We start from the raw sequence: 15,338 nt of genomic DNA on the forward strand, positions 1-15,338 counted from the left end.
CGGATAAGTTTTCGTTTTAAACCAGTGAAAAATCTGAACTTGAAAAATCCTTTAGAATAGACAACGCTGAAATATTAATTTTCTTTTCAAGGTATCCTGCACTGCTATTTTGACCTCTGAACCTAAAAACACATATAAAGAGTAGAAGTTCCATATATATTCTTTCGAGAAGGTAAACAAAAATACTGACATAAAAATGTATTCGCTAAATACTCCCAAAACAATAAAGCTCTCAACTATTTCCGCTCATGCTTGAATGTGTTTCCAGACCTTACTTAGCAATCAGCATTTGGTCACTTTTATGCAATTCTTCAAAAATGCGTGTACAGCACTATCCCAATGGAACTGAGAAGGGCTGTGTTATATACATCACGAACCTGGACAACCCAAAAAATCTCCAGGCGGCTTTTATTTCTTATTTTGAAATAAACCTATCTGGCACAAATTTTATAAATACATACTGAGCGACGACGAGCAAAATTTGTTTATCTTGTTGGTCTGAAAATCCATAGTGAACCGAAATAGGGTCAACTATAAAAAGCAAAAAATAAATCATAGTAATATCTAGCATAAAAAATGACCAAGTTACCCAGTAGCCCTTTTTTAAAATTTCCAAGACATCTCGGGCCTCTTCATCTCCCTCATTTTTTAATTTTCTTAGCTTTGCAACATCAATTTTCAGAATCCCATCATTCAGGGTTGTGATTAAAATTGAACTGGTGACAGCAAGAGGAATAATGGATATAGCCAAAATTCGTGTCCTTTCGTCCAGGTGATTTTCTCTGTGTCTTGGCTATTTATTGAAGCTGCAGCTTGATGCAGCTTGATACTTGATGCAGCTTTGAATCGCTGTCAAACGTTTCAGCAGTTATCCAGTCTGTCTAAGGTCAAGTCTTGCTTATGTTCACTGCAGCAATCTTAATTAAGAACTTTGCACTTCTGGGTAGGTTATTCAAGGTGGATAGATGACTACTGCCATCTGTAGTTAATGTTTTTAACGCTTTGCCACGACCTTTTGGCTTGTACGTGACTTTGTACCCAGTTATTATACCTGAAAATTGAACGAAAACACACATAGAACTCAAATCAACAGAACATCATAATTTTAGAAAAAAGATAAAACTAAAAAAATAATTACCACTATTTCAGACGTATTATCACCCAAGGAAAGGTTACATTGCATAAACAGGGAATATGTAATCAATAGTTCTTAAGAGTTTAGAAGAAGTTCTTCAGATCTTTATTTTTTGGTAATTCATTTATTTTTCCTGGATGCGTCCTAAATACGTATGAAATAGGCAAGAGATTATAAATGATCCACTGTAGTGACTCCCTTAGAGGTAATTAACAAGAGCTAAGAACTCATATGGCACTTGTGACGAGGCAAGAAGAGCCAAGAGCTCATATGGTATGGGCTCTAACCAAATTCTAAGAATCAATAGATTGATTTAAAAGGAAAATCAGAGGCTTAAAGCAGGTCAGGATTTAAAATAAGATCTCTGAGTCATGATGTCCTTCTAAATATAAAAATTCATTGAGATCCGATTACCCACTCATAAATTGTAAATGCCTAATTTTTTCTGATTTTTCCTCCCCCTTTAGCCCCCCAGATGGTCGAATCTGGGAAGACGACTTTATCAGGTCAATTTGTGCAGCTCCCTGACACGCCTACCAATTTTTATCGTCCTAGCACGTTCAGAAGCACCAAACTCGCCAAATCACTGAACCCCTCCCCCAAACTCTCCCAAAGAGATCGAATCCAGTACGGTTACGTCAATCACGTATCAAGGACGTTTGCTTATTCTATCCACCAAGCTTCATCCCGATTCCTCCACTCCAAGTGTTTTCCAAGATTTTCCCCTCTAACTCCCCCCAGTGTCAAAAGATCTGGTCGGGATTTGAAATAAGAGCTCTGAGACATGAATTCCTTCTAAATATCAAAGTTCATTAAGATCCGATCACCTATTCGTAAGATAAAAATACCCAAGTTTTCACGTTTTCCAAGAATTCCAGTTTCTCCCTCCAACTCCCCCCAATGCCACAAGATCTGGTTGGAATTTAAAATTAGAGCTTTAAAGCACAAGATCCTTCTAAATATCCAGTTTCATTAATATCTGGTCACCCTTTCATAAGTTACAAATACCTCAATTTTCAAAACTACCCCCCCCCCCCAACTCTACCAAAGACAGCAGATCTGGTCCGGTTATGTCAGTCACGTATCTTAGACATGTTCTTTTTCTTCCCATTCAGTTTCATCCTGATCTCTCCGCTTTAAGTATTTTCTAAGGTTTCCGGCCCCCCAACTGCCCCCCCCCCCCCAATGCCCCTGGATCCCGTTGAGATTTAAAATAAGAGATCTGAGTTACGAGGTCCTTCTAAATATGAAGTTTTATGAAGATCAGATCACTCCTTCGTAATTTAAAAATACTTCATTTTTTCTAATGTTTCAGAATTAACCCCCCCCCCCCAATAGAGCAGATCCGTTCCAATTATGTCAATCACGTATCTAAGACTTCTGCTTATTTTTCCCACCAAATTTCATCCCGATCCCTCCAATCTAAGCGTTTTCCATGATTTTTGGTTCCCCCACCCCAAACTCCCCCCAATGTCACCAGATCTGGTCGGGATTTAAAATAAGAGCTTTGAGACAAGATATTTTTCTAAATATCAAATTTCTTTGAGATCCAATCACCAGTTCGTAAGTTCTAAATACCTCATTTTTTCTAATTTTCAGAATTAACCCCCCCTACCAACTACCCCAAAGAGAGCGGATCCGTTCCGGTTATGGTAATCATGTATCTAGGACTTTTTCTTATTTTTCCCACCAAGTTTCATCCCGATCCCTCCACTCTAAGTGTTTTCCAAGATTTTAGGCCCCCCCTCAGTGTCACCAGATCCGGTTGGGATTTAAAATAAGAGCTCTGAGACACGATATCCTTCTAAATATCAAGTTTCATTGAGATCCAATCACCCGTTCGTAAGTTAAAAACACCTAATTTTTTTCTAATTTTTCAGAATTAACCAAATTTCATCGTCCTAGCTTACCTGGAAATGCCTAAAATAGCAAAACTGGGACCGACAGACAGACAGACAGACCGACAGAATTTTCGATTGCTATGTATCACTTGGTTAATACCAAGTGCCATATAAACTGAGAGCCTAATTTGAAGCTATTTCATTTTTTTGAAGCGTCTTTAGATAAGCTGTATCTAAAGACGGTATTTTTTAGATAAGCTGCACGCACAGTGTACCATTTTGATTTTTTTTTAAGGTCCCACTCATCATTTCCTGAAAGTTTCACGTTAATACTCTGAAGCTGTTAGGACACCCGGGATCAAACATACCCCCCTTTCCCAATAACAAACCCTATATGAAAAATGGACAAGTTTCATAGCTTAAAGCACTTGTGCTAAGGGATGTTGGGGGTCATGTCTTATAGCCCTTGCGCTAAAGGGTTGTCGGGGATGACCCAAGACCCTTACCTTCCCAAGATACTACAGACACGCCATATAGTAACCTTGATACACATAATGTTTTTCATCTAGTTCAACACCCCCCCCCCAATGATTCACTGAAAATTTCAACTGAAGTAGTAGTAGCAGTAACAGGCAGTAGTAGCAGTTAAAAGTAGCAGTAGTAGTCGCAACTCGCAAGTAGTAATAATGGTCACAAGTGGTAGCGGTGATACCAATTAGTAGAAGTAGTCACAAGTAACAGTGATAGGCGCAGGTAGTAGAAGTATCGCAAATAATAGAAGTAGCTAGCAAATAGTGACAGTAGTCGCAAGTAGTAATAGTGGTCACAAGTGGTAGCGGTAATCTCGATTAGTAGAAGCAGTCGCAAGTAGCAGTGACAGCCGCAGGTAGTAGAAATGTCACAAATAATAGAAGTAGTTAGCAAATAGTGACAGTAGTCATAAGTAGAAGTAGTAGTACTAGGCACTAAGTGTCTTTTGGTCAGTTTAACATTCCCTAAAAGTTTCAACTTAGTAGCCGCAGCAGTTACTCCGGCATTACTGATATGCACTTTAGATAAGCCGCACGCACAGAATAAATTTTGAATTTTTTTTTCAAGATCCCACTCATCATTTCCTGAAAGTTTCACTTTTATACTCTAAATCTTTTTGGACACCTGGGATCAAACACGCCCCCCTTTACCAACAACAAGCCCTATATGAAAAAATGGACAACTGTCATAGCTTAAAGCCCTTGCACTAAGGGGCGTTGGGGGCCCAATCTTTGACCTCTCGACTGTTCTGAAAAGAATGCCTATCTTTAAATTTTTTCTGGTGTCTTTGATTGGAGGGCAGCTAAAAAGGGTGTGGAAGCGTGGCCGGTTCCCTTTCGATCACTTTTGACTCTTAAAAAAGGGCACTAAAACTTTAAGTTTTCAATCAAATGACAACCCCCCCAAGGTTCTACGACCGCCCCTTCCAAATTTTATGGTCTTGAAAAAAAATAAACAAATAAATAATTCTTGAAGGCTTATGGCTTTCTACTGCAGACAACGTTAGAGCGTTTCCCCTCCACAATTGTTTACATATCAAAATCCTTGCCAAATAAGAATCCTCTTCGTATTTATCAACATTTCTATGAATTGAATGTTCCGTAATGTGCAGATTAATTTACAACGTGGCTAAGCGACTATCTTTAATTTTAAGATGGCAGATACCGCAGTTATATTATTACTAATAATAATCTTGGGTAGTCTGGATACAATCTAAATTTTAATACCATATTATAAATCATATCGTTTCACACAAAAAAACTGACCAAAACGATTTCAAAGAAAACAAAGGTCATTCACAAAAATACCAGCGTAAATACGAAAAATATCCCAGAAAAAAAAACATAGAAAAATAATCAGCAAATCTGATTCTCAACTACACATCATTCTCAACTACTAAAAAGTACAGCAAGACAACAAACAGTAGCGTATTCAAAATTTTTGTTTTACCTGAAGGAGGAGCATAAAGTAACTGTAAAAAAAAATTAAATTTATGAACATTACATTTTCTTCAAAGTTATTGACTTAAATGGAAAGTACTAAAAAGTAATATTTTCTTTAGATGTGCTGATAAGATACTGTTTTAGAAATAATGTATTGCTCAAATACAGATGGACTGTCAATGGCATTTTGAGCAAGATATCACAACTTTGAAAACTACATGACTGTTGAAAGCCATTGAACTGCCCCCAGAAATTAAAAAAGCCTAAAGTTATTTACCATGTTGCAAGCTGTGTCAGCCTGATGCTCAGTCGTGTTCCAATACTTCTTCTAATGAAGATTTTCTTGTTGCTTTTGCTGATGATACCACTCTTGGGACCCTTGGGAAGACGGAATGTGATATCAAGTCTAACCTTGTGGCATTATTCGAGAGAGTTATGTCATGGTTTAATGCCAATTACTTGGTCTTGAGTGTTGGTAAATCTTTACTGATTTTTTCTCGAATTGGTATAGCTTTCCCTCAGCTTACACACCTTCAGGTGTTACAAGGGTCCTTGTGTAGACCAGAGAATCGGGTGGTCCGGTTTCTTGGTATCCTGCTTGATGAGAACCTTTCATTCAGAAACCATGTAGCCATGATTAGGGTTAAGGTCTCACGGACTTTGGGTATCATTCGGAAACTTAGACACACATTTGCTGGATCTATTCTGAAACTTCTTTTTTTCTGTCTTGTCCAGTCATGTGTTTCTTATTGCCACTTAAATATAATGTTATTTGCTTGTCAACAGGTCTGGAATTCACTACCTTCTTCAGTGCAGAAATGCCACTCGTTTGGGACTTTTAAAAGGATTCTTAAGGATCATTTAATAAAGAATCAAATAGATTATTTTTTTTTCCCGTGAGGAGTTGATGGCCCCTGTGTTTTGTTAGTGGTGTGTGGTTTTCTTCTTTGCACTTTGCTCCCAGGCCTCAGGTATGTTCTCTATGTTTTTTTTCTCCTTCTAGTTGTTGCTTATATTGTATCCCCCATAAATATATTGCCTGTGAACTGCTATATGTTATTGCCTATACTGAATTTATTGCTTGTATAATAATTTTTTTTTCTTATTCCCCTTGTATCCCTGGCCATGGAGCCTTTCGAGAGGAATTATGTGTATTGTAATTCGATTTTGAATTGTATTTTGTATTGTCTTCTATTTAATATTAATAAAGTTCTCTCTCTTTCTCTCTCTCTCTCTCTCTCACTCTCTCTCTCATAAACTTTACGGTATACAAAAACTGCAAAATACAATACATATTTTCGCACTGTATTTGGCGCTCAATTGTTTTGGTTTCACCCAGGCGTAAACAGCTAAGAATTCAATAGTCGTTCTTTCCCATGAAGTTAGAATGTCATCAAGGAAAAATAAACACTGGCCTATGAAAAACTTGAAAACTCCTCTGGTCTTGGGTTCACCCCATAGCGTAAAAAGAGAGGCATTCAATAGTCGTTCTTTTCCAAGCTATTAGAATGCCAGTGAAAAACATAAACTCCAGCCTAATAAAATCACAAATAACTCCTCTGGTATTGCTTTCACCTCTTAGCGTAAACAGTTATGCATTCAATAGTCAACGGAAGAGCTTTTATTCTTCTTTAGTCTTAATATAGCTTCTTACTTTATTGTTGAATAAACGAGAAATACAAGAATATCGTAACAATATCGTGTCAAGTTAATTGTGCAATCGTTTCCTGAGTTGGAGTTGGATATATCGTAAATTTAAGCAGTAAATTGTTTCTGGATATTTTTTGGCATCATTTCAAGTATATGCATACCATGGTAATTTGACATACTTGCTGGAAAGACATTTTCTTTTGATGGTTAATGAAAGTTTTTTCGTTTCTAAAAAATTGTAATGACTACAATAGGTTCCAAATTTCATGGTCCTGAGTATGTCAGTTTTCCATTACGAGGGCTTGCGCATGAGTTTGGGTCCCCTCATTCTCATCCCCATGTCCCCTACCAGGGCTCTGGTTCCCACTTCAGGGTCCCAATGCCCCCCTCCCGGGTAATTTTTTTGAACTTTGATTTTTGGGAAGGTGGCTTAGAAGTTTTGTTCATCTTTTTTTCTATATTTTATAATCATATTAAATATGCTCATAACAAAAGAAATTCACTGTGAATTTAATGTGAAAAATAATATTTTTAGTGACATTTTTTTAGACTTGTTTTTTTTACAATTTTTTAATTTTTTTACTTAGAAAATTTATCATGTTTTTTTAAACGTTTTAAAACGACCTTAAATATACTTATAATAAATGAAATCCGCTCGTGATATTTTCAGAATGCGAACCTTAAACCAGTCTAACTCAAAATCAGTTAACATTATGTAACCGAAGTGAAAAATAAAAACGATGCCATCTATTATTGTAAATTAATAAATGACAGTAGTAGGGACGTGATAAAAGTATTTGATGTCACGAGCTGAAAAAATACCAAACTGTTTGTTAGCTTAAAAATAAAATCTATTTTGAAAAAAATTATGATTATAAGTTGGACATATCTCTTCTTTGAGAAATTCTTTTTCTTTTCCATGATAATCAAGTGGCATTAAAAATAACTAAACTCTGGTCTATGAAAAATCTAAAAAAATTCCTCTGGTCTTGGTTTTACCTCTTAAGGGAAACAGCGAGGCAATAATTAGAGGCTTGCTTACTCGCACAAGGAACAACTTCTGTTCATTTTTAGCCTAATATAGATTCTTAATTTATAGTTGAATGAACAAAAACAAAAGTTTGTCATTGTTGTATCTCTAGCCAATGAAAAACCTTAAAAACTTCCCTGGCCTTGGTTTTACTTGTTAGCGCAAACAGAGAGGCATTCAATAGTTACTCTTTTTCATGCTATTAGAATGTCATTATGGAAAATTACTTTGGTATATGAATAATCTCCAAGAAACTCCTTTAGCCTTGGTTTTAACTCTTAGTGTAAACGGTGAGTCAATAGACTGAGGTTTGCATCCTCACATATAGAATGCCTTCTGCTTTTTATTGTCTCAATATAGCTCCTTACTTTATAGTTGAAAAAAAAATAAAAGAAGGGTTCCATTGTTGCATCTCTGAGCTATGAAAAATCTCAAAAGCTGCTCTGGTCTTGGTTTTACCTCTTAACTTAAACAGTTTGGTATTCAGTACTCATTCTTTGCAATTTCATTAGAATGTCATTAGAAAAATAAACTCTGGCCTAGGAAAAATCTCCAAAACTCCTCTGGTCTTGTTTTTTACTTCTTAGGGAATACATCGATGCATTCAATAGTCTTTGTTTCCCATGGTATTAGAATGTTCTTAAGGCCGTGATTAAGTGAACTGATGGAGCTCGAAAATCCCATGTTAAATTGAAAATTTATATTTAAAAAGTACTCAAGTATTCATTGGCGGAAGATGCCGCTTTTAATATCAGGCCATAGCTTCTTGAAGATGCTACAAAATGTTTGAAAGGATTTTGCTCTATTTCCTCTAATTGCTTAGAAATCTTAGAAAATGTCTACGTCTTTTTCACAAGTGTACTCGATAAAGGATATTGCTTTTAGAACAAAATCGGTACTGTCATGAGCAGAAGACAATAACCTGTAAGATGATTGGAACCATTTTTCGATTTATTTTCGTGTTTTCTAACAGTCCCATAGAATATTTTCAGCTACCTGAAATTTTTACAAGTCGGTTGCCAGAAAGAATCGTTTCAGATCACCGATAATACCCCCAAGAGACCAAAATGACAAGCTGGTATAATCAGCTGCTTGTTAATAGAGTGTGAAATTTCCATAAATTATTTCAACGCAATGAAGAAACCTAGAAATGAGAAATAGTCAGGAGCCTTCAGTAAAGTTGTGCACACAAGGCCAAAATCATGGGGAAAATTAAATCAAAGTGAGGTATACATCTTAAAAGTGTTACCACACATAGACAGCGCCTTTGTAAAAAGTATTTGGAGCTTGGTAGATGTAAATATCCAAAATATCTAATAATGCGGTACCCTGAAGAACTAGACAAGTCAAGAGATTTAGGTCAATCGACAAACCTTGAGGCGGAGCAGAACCCCGTAGCTTCTTTCCCGTTGCCCTACCGGATCGTGACTGGTGGTAGAAACTTGGATTGCAACGAATTGAAGGATTGCCGATGGATTTTTGATCCTGCATTTTTCGTGCGCGATCTAGAGACTTAAGTTTGGAAGCACAGGTGAGGAGGAAACCACCCGTAAAAGTCATAGAACCTTAACGAAATTTACACCACCAGATTCAGCGTATCAGAGAATCCTACTGTAGTTCCAATCTCCTATCTACAATTAAACAAAAAAAACAAGTTTTTTTAAGTGAAAGTAAGGAGCGACATTAAAACTTAAAACGATAAGAAATTACTCCGTGTATGAAAGGGGCTTTTTCTCTTCAACGCCCCGCTTTTTACGCTAAAGTTTTTTACTGTTTTAAAATGTAGAGTTAAGAGAAAGAGTCAAGCTTTAGCGTAAAGAGCGGGGCGTTGAGGAAGAAAAGCCCCTTTCATATACGGAGTAATTTCTGTTCGTTTTAAGTTTTAATGTCGCTCCTTATTTTCATTTAAAAAAAATTGTTTTTTTTTTGTTTAATTTCTGGACGTCTTTGAATTAATGCATGGTTTGATCTTGGCTCTCCACATATAAATAATTAAAACAAAATTTGCATATTAATTTTTTGAGGCTAAATGGCTTTTTCACAGTTTTCATCGGAAGATTTTGAGAAAAAAGGAGCGAGGGAGGAGGCCTTGTTGCCCTCCTATTTTTGATTACTTAAAAAGGCAACATTTACTTATTATTTTTACGAACGTCTTCGTAAGTAAAAAATATACGTAACTTACGAATTAAATTACGTAGCAAACTTCAATATTCGTATATTTTTATTGCGTATATGAGAGGGCTCATCCCTCGTTGATACCTCGCTCTTGATACTAAAGCTTAAATTTTGTCCCAAGTCCTTAAGAATGACCCCTGAATCACAAAGGCCGTAGAATAACTAGTTGAAATTACTAAAAATGCTTTAGCGTAAAGAGCGAGGTATTACGAGGAGGTAGACCCCTCATATGCGTAATAATTTCTGTTCGTTTTAAGTTTTAATGCTGCTTCTCACTTTCAGTAGAAAAAAAACTTTTCATGTTTATTTTTTCATTGTTTTTTTAAATAATGCTAGAAAATCCTGCGCCCCCTCCATTGAAAGTCTCTTCCCCCATGAGAAGTTCCTCATGGAAAAATCCTCTCCGGTAACCCCCTCCCCTTAAATATCCCCCTGAAAACGTATGTACACTTCTTAGTAACCATTACTATATGTACACACAGGTCAAAGATTGTAACTTGCAGCCCATCCAACGGGGACTGCGGGGGAGTAAGTCATCCCCAAAGACATAGTTATTGGGTTTTTCGACTATGGTGAATAAAATGGCTATCTCAGAATTTTGATCCGGTAACTTTGGGGAAAAATGACCGTGGGAGGGGGCCTAGGTGCCCTCCTATTTCCCATCACCCCTGGAAAAAAAAACAAATAAACACGCATCCGTGATGTGTCTTCTGGCACAAAATGCGAAATCCCACATTTTTATAGATTGGGGCTTGAAACTTCTACAACAAGGTTCTCTGATACGCTGAATCTGATGGTGTGATTTTCGTTAAGATCATATGACTTTTAGGGGGTGTTTCCCTCTATTTTCTAAAATGAGGCAAATATTTTCAGGCTCGTAATTTTTGATGGGTAAGACTATTCTTGATGAAACTTATATATTTAAATCAGCATTAAAATGCCATTCTTTTGATATAATTATTGGTATCAAAATTCAATTTTTTTAGAGTTTTGGTTACTATTGAGCCTAGTCGCTCCTTACTACAGTTCGTTACCACGAACTGTTTGAAAATGTGGAATTTTTTATTTTTTTCAGAAGGCATATCACGGATGCCTGTTTATTTGTTTTTTTTTTCAGAAGTGATCGTATCGACCCAGTGGTCCTAGAATGTTGCGATGAATTCATTCTAATGGAAATGAAAAGTTCTAGTGCCCTTTTTAAGTGACCAAAAAAATCGGAGGGTGCCTAGGCCCCCGTCGCACGCTAATTATTTTCCCAAAGTCACCGGATAAAAATTCTGAGATAGCCATTTTATTCAGCGTAGTCGAAAATCCTTACAACTATGCCGTTTGGGATGACCTACTCCCCCACAATCCCCGTGGGAGTGGCTACAAGTTACTAACACTGACCAGTGCTTACAAATAGTAATGGTTATTGGGAAGTGTACAGACGTTTTCTGGGGCGTTTTCATTTGGTTGGGGGCAGGGGTTGAGAAGAGGGGGATATGTTGGGGGAACTTTTCACGGAGGAATTTGTCATGGGGAAAGAAAATTTCCATGAAGGGAGCGCAGGATTTTCTAGCATTATTTAAAAAAACAATGAAAAAATAAATATGGCAAAGTTTTTCAACTGAAAGGAACAGAATATTCCTGTTATTATTTTCTTGTAAATATTAATTCCTGTAAATATTCCATAATAATTTCTGTTAAAAGGAACAGAAATTATTACGCATATGAGGGGCTCACCTCCTAATACCTCGCTCTTTACGTTAAAGTATTTTTAGAAATTTCAACTATTTATTCTACGGCTTTTGTTATTCAGGGGTCATTCTTAAGAAATTGTGACAAATTTTAAGCTTTAGCGTGAAGAGTGAGGTACTGACGAGGGGGTGAAACCCCTCATATATACAATAAAAATATGAGAATACAGAAGTTTCTTTACGTAAGCTAATTTGTAAGTTGCGTAAAACTTTAACTAATAAAATTTATTTTTACCCAAATTTTAAGTAAAAAATTTTAAAATAATTTTAAAAATTTTAAATTTTAAAATTTTTATTTTACTTTAAATAATAAAATTTTATTTTTACCCAGCCAAATATATTACTATTTCTCGGCTGAAACATCTCACCAAAGGAAGCTGTCAATCAAAACCTTTGACAAGACTTGATAATTGGTGCTATTTGAAGTTTTGACAACCAACGGTCTCTAGATAATTAAAAGACAGAAGGCTAACCTAACTTCAATTTTGAAGCTCGATCTTTTCAAGTTCACTTAATCACGGCCTTAAGAAAAATAAACTCTGGTCTATAAAAAATCTCCTAAAATCATCTGGTCTTGGTTTCACTTTTTTTGCTTGAACAGCAAGGTATTCAATACTCGTTATTTTCCATGCTACTAGAATGTAATAAGGAAAAATAAACTCGGGCTTATGTATAGAATAGTACTCTACTGCGTATAAAAAAGCTAGACAATCAGTAAACTTTAGGGTTACATCTGATTAATTCGATATTATTATCAGAGAGAAACTTGTTCGCTTTTTTTATTACTACAATGAAAGAATATTATCCATCCCTTTCATTTAATACTTAGATAAGTTACATTTTTGGAGCATTTCGCACTGAAATTAAGGATTATGCTTAATCATAACACCCCAATTACCGATTCACATATGATGACATAGTGTTAAAATTCACCAGCTGTCATGAACCCTTTCATATAAAAATATAAAAAAACAAGTTTTTTTAACTGAAAGTAAGGAGCGAGATTAAAACTTAAAACGAACAGATATTACGTATATGAAGTGGGCTGTCCCCTTCGCAATCTCTCGCTCTTTACGCTAAAGCTTTTAATTGTTTTAAGAAGTAGAATTGTGGCAAAGAGTCAAACTTTAGCGTAAAGAGCGAGAGATTGCGAAGGGGACAACCCATTTCATATACGGAGTAATTTCTGTTCGTTTTAAGTTTTAATGTCGCTCCTTACTTTCAGTTAAAAAACTTGTTTTTTTTATTTAATTTCTGAACGTTTTTGAATCAATGAATGTTAAATTTTGGCTCTCCGCAGAGGAATAATTAACACGAAATTTGCATTTTTTTTTTCTTTTTTTTGGCTAAATGGCTTTTTCATAATTTGGTCGAATGATTTTGAGAAAAAAGAGCGGGGGAGGAAGCCTAGTTGCCCTCCGATGTTTTGGTTAATTAAAAAGGCAACTAGAACTTTTAATTTTTTACGAATCTTTTTATTAGTAAAATATATACGTAACTCATAAATTGGCTTACGTAAATGACTTTTGAATTCTCATGTTTTTATTACATATATGAGGGGGTTCGCCCCTCGTCGATACCTCGCTCTTTACACTGAAGCTTAGATTTTGTCCCAATTCCTTAAGAATGACCTCTGAATCACAAAGGCCGTAGAATAAATAGTTGAAATTACTAAAAATACTTTAGCGTCAAGAGTGAGGTATAACGAGGAGGTAAACCCCTCATATGCGCAATAATTTTTGTTCGTTTTGAGTTTTAATGCTGCTTCTTACTTTCATTAGAAAAAACTTTTCATACTTATTTTTTCATTGTTTCTTCAAATAATGCTAGAAAATCCTGCGCCCCCTTCATTGAAATTCTCTTCCCCCATGAGAAGTTGCTCCATGGAAATATCCTCCCACATAGCCCCCCAGCTCTCCCCCTGAAAAAAAATCCCCTGAAAACGTCTGTACACTTCCCAGTAACCATTACTGTATGCAAACACAGGTCAAAGTTTGTAACTTGTAGCCCCTCCCACGGGGACTGCGGGGGAGTAAGTCGTCCCTAAAGACATAGTTATTAGGTTTTTCGACTATAGTGAATAAAATGGCTATCTCAGAATTTTGATCCGGTGACTTTTGGGAAAAAATGAGTGTGGGAGGGGGCCTAGGTGTCCTCCAATTTTTTGGTCACTTAAAAAGGACACTAGAAATTTCCGTTAGAATGAGCCCTCTCGCAACATTCTAGGACCACTCAGTCGATACGATCACCCCTGGGAAAAAAATAAACAAAAAAGCAAACAAATAAACACGCATCCGTGATCTGTCTTCTGGCAAAAAATGCGAAATTCCACATTTTTGTAGATAGGAGCTTGAAACTTCTACAATAAGGTTCTCCGATACGCAAATTTTCTCAGGCTCGTAGTAACTTTTGATGGGTATAACTGATCTTGATGAAACTTATATATTTAAAATCAGCATTAAAATGTGATTCTTTTTATGTAACTATTGGTATCAAAATTCCATTTTTTAGAGTTTTGGTTACTATTGAGCCGGGTCGCTCCTTACTTCAGTTCGTCACCACGAACTGTTTGATTTTGAAAAGAGCAGCTAATCAGCAGAGACGTCTTTTACATGATGGAAAGGTCTAATTGCAAGTATCTGTTTATGTCTTTTTTTAGCAGCCTGCTAGAAGATGCCTCGATTAGCCTAAACAAGCATCGAAATTGCAGACGGGGTTAAAAATTATGTTTTGCGAGAAAATTAGATACAATTTTCATTTTGAGAATCATGCAATAGGAGGATGGAGGGTTCCTTTAAACGTCTGTCTAATGTAGAGAATTATAGTAGATTGAATTTGTATATGCTCATCTTTTTGGTGGGGAGAAGGGTATAGAAGGGAGGCTCTCCAGCATATAAGCAGTGGCCCAGTTCTTTTTCAAATTTCTATGGGAGTCCATTTTTAGAAAGATGTGTCAAAGAAATCTTATGTAAAACTGATGGGGAGTCCCATTATAGTACCTGTTCTTATACGCCCTAGGGAAAATAGAATTAATTGGCCTTCGTTTGAAGAATAGTGGATGACGCTTTCGTTTCCTGGAAATAATGGGATACCATCAAACAACTGTTCATAGGAGAATCAGTAGTCTCTCTAACGGTTCGGGCTATAAGAAATACTGGTGAAAATCCCTTGTTTGCTAACACGAAATTGCGGAAAGGTGTGTAAATATTGGGTAATTTTAAGGTCATGCCCTTACTTGTGGGGGACCCTTGCTGGTTTTTAAATGAAATCTAGATTTGTTAGGGTCTCTTAGGTCTTTTAAACACTCGCTATTAGGTAAAAATCTTAGAAATGATGAATTGGCTGGGCCCCCTGAAGAGTTTTTGAAAAATTAAATAAATTATTAGGTAACAATCTTAAAAATCCTGGAGTAAAGAAGCCTCTGAAGTTTTTTTTTTAAGAATTAAAGAAACTAATGGGTAATCAACACCTGCATCGCTTAGGAATCGTTCCCTATATTGTATTTAAAATTCTATAAAATTTACCTGTGCCTTGAAGAAGCTTTAAAAAATTCTCCGGATCGAAATCCGAAGGGATGGGGCTGCGGTCAGAAGACTTATGCTGTCACTACTCACAGTTGAAAGTAAAATTAACATGAAAAATGTTCTCTTTTCTTTCCTAGGAAGAATGTGTGAAGAAAAAACAATAGAAAAATAATTCTCCGTTATGAACTACTGAACTGTTGTTTTCGATTAAAGATTTTCGTCGTTGTTGAGAATGGAATAGGAATCAAACTTTGTTTTCAAAAGTGGAATT

At 36.1% G+C, this 15,338-nt stretch overlaps 1 protein-coding gene across 2 annotated transcripts in view; it reads left to right on the plus strand.

The window, feature by feature from the left end:
- LOC136037710 (dynein axonemal heavy chain 10-like) overlaps positions 1-15,338 on the plus strand; it is a 205,826-nt gene that overhangs the window by 143,462 nt on the left and 47,026 nt on the right. The gene's annotated exons all lie outside the window — the stretch shown is intronic.

Source organism: Artemia franciscana, chromosome 2 (genome assembly GCF_032884065.1).
Source record: "Artemia franciscana chromosome 2, ASM3288406v1, whole genome shotgun sequence".
Lineage (NCBI taxonomy): Eukaryota > Metazoa > Arthropoda > Branchiopoda > Anostraca > Artemiidae > Artemia > Artemia franciscana.